General features: G+C 31.9%; 1 long non-coding RNA gene across 1 annotated transcript; it reads right to left on the minus strand.

Annotated features, from left to right (window-relative positions):
- Position 1: 1 nt before the first annotated feature.
- Positions 2-1813, minus strand: LOC110094513. Its single transcript, XR_002302877.2, has 3 exons — positions 1613-1813; positions 932-990; positions 2-34 (listed from the first exon to the last, which is right to left on the minus strand). It is a non-coding gene; the product is annotated as an uncharacterized LOC110094513 (long non-coding RNA).
- Positions 1814-1819: the final 6 nt, after the last annotated feature.

Genomic DNA, 1819 nt, shown 5'->3' on the forward strand with positions numbered 1-1819 from the left:
GGCCACTCCGAGTGTAACTGGAGCTAGCAGCAGCCTGTAAACAAGAATTGATTGCAAGGAGAATAAGCATGACCATCAATGGCTCTCAGATTAGTGAAAGTTTTGGAGAAAATGAACAAAAAACAATATTTATGAATATAAAATTATAAATAAAAAATAAAAAAATCCCCACTCCTTAATTTATATGAGGAAACTCGTTTAAAAACTATTAATATAAAATATATTTACAACGTATTACAATCCGAGCATTTAAGTATAAAATAATTAAAAATATTAAAAAAAAAAAAACAAAATATCCGCTCCCTACTTTATATGAGCTGATTTCTTATTATTTATCATCTAATTTCTCATTCTTTTATTACTTTATTACAAAAATTACTTGAATTGAAATACTCGTCCCCCAGCGACTACAATCCCTCTGACTTATATTGCTCGTAAACTATGGTCCTATTGACCAAACAAACATGTCAATATTAATTATTGCAACTCCCGCCATGTAATGCACTCTATATAATGTATATTGGCTACATCAAGCCAAGGTCTTCCCTTTAAGGAAGGGTCTCATTTGTAATCAACTACAAACACTAGTAGATTCATTTAAACTGGGCAAAGTCCCGTGGTTTTTCACCTTTATCGGAGTTTCTACATAAAAACTCTGGTGTCTCACATTCCTATTCATTCATCTATGTTGGTTCTTCGTATATTGCTAGGACTTTATATTTCTCTACCGCCGCGAATATTTTAGAACGCAACAAAGACTTCATTTAACATGACCGGATCTAGGTGAGAACTGCCAGCGCTCAGTCATTAAGATGGTTTTGCATGTTAGAGTGTCTATAGGCATCAGATGTATTTTACAACTGATTTCTCACCAATATAATTTCTAAAAGAAAGCTGCAAAACTACTACGAGAAAAACAATGTTAAATTACCTCACATCTCGTTTTAGATCATCAGAATCTTTGTATGAAGCAAGACGTCGATACAGAGTCTAGCAAAGAACAGAACAAATTAAGTTCAGAATACATACTAAAATAAAAAGAAGAATGCTGTCACATCCTCATATGATTTTGCTAGTTGTAACTACCGGAAATAATAGGCGAGACAGACTTATAAACCATACAATGAAGTTGTAGGACACAGTAATGTATTATGGAATTAAAAAATTACATTAGTATCATAAAATTAGTTGGGATTATACAGAAAGAACTGATATAAATGCAATTTTTGTGCAAGAAAATGAATGAAGAAATATAGATCAAATAAAATAACTTTATATGATTTTAATGATCTTGAGAATCGATTTGGTATGCATTAAAAGAAAAAAATATATATCTTGACAGAAACAGGAAACTGGATGAACTAAACAAGGGAATGAAAACAACAAAGCTAAGGAATCCAGCCAACGCTGAACTGAAACAAGTTGCAACAGTTAAATCAACAATTAAATCCATCAAGGTAATTCAAATATTAAACAGCACATTGCTTACTCAGTAACACAATTTAAATGTTTCAAATGCTCATTCACAATCACGAAAAACAATTTAAAAGAAAGGGTATTATTTTTTTTCTGAAGAAAAGTAGAAAACATGAGCTGAAACAAAAACGATTACCTGTCCCAGACCGACAATACCAATAATTTGCAATGTCTTCTCCCACTCTGCATAGAAGTTTACAGCATAGTCAGAAAGAATTGCTTAAGCCAAAAAGAATAGTGATCTCTTTATCTTTCAATCTTTAATGCTAATTGAATCACTCAATTAAGTTGAACGAAACAATTTGGTTTCAATAATGTCATGTTCAACAGGCCTTGCACGCCC

Source organism: Dendrobium catenatum, unplaced genomic scaffold, assembly GCF_001605985.2.
Source record: "Dendrobium catenatum unplaced genomic scaffold, ASM160598v2 original_scaffold_48828, whole genome shotgun sequence".
Classification (NCBI taxonomy): Eukaryota; Viridiplantae; Streptophyta; class Magnoliopsida; order Asparagales; family Orchidaceae; genus Dendrobium; species Dendrobium catenatum.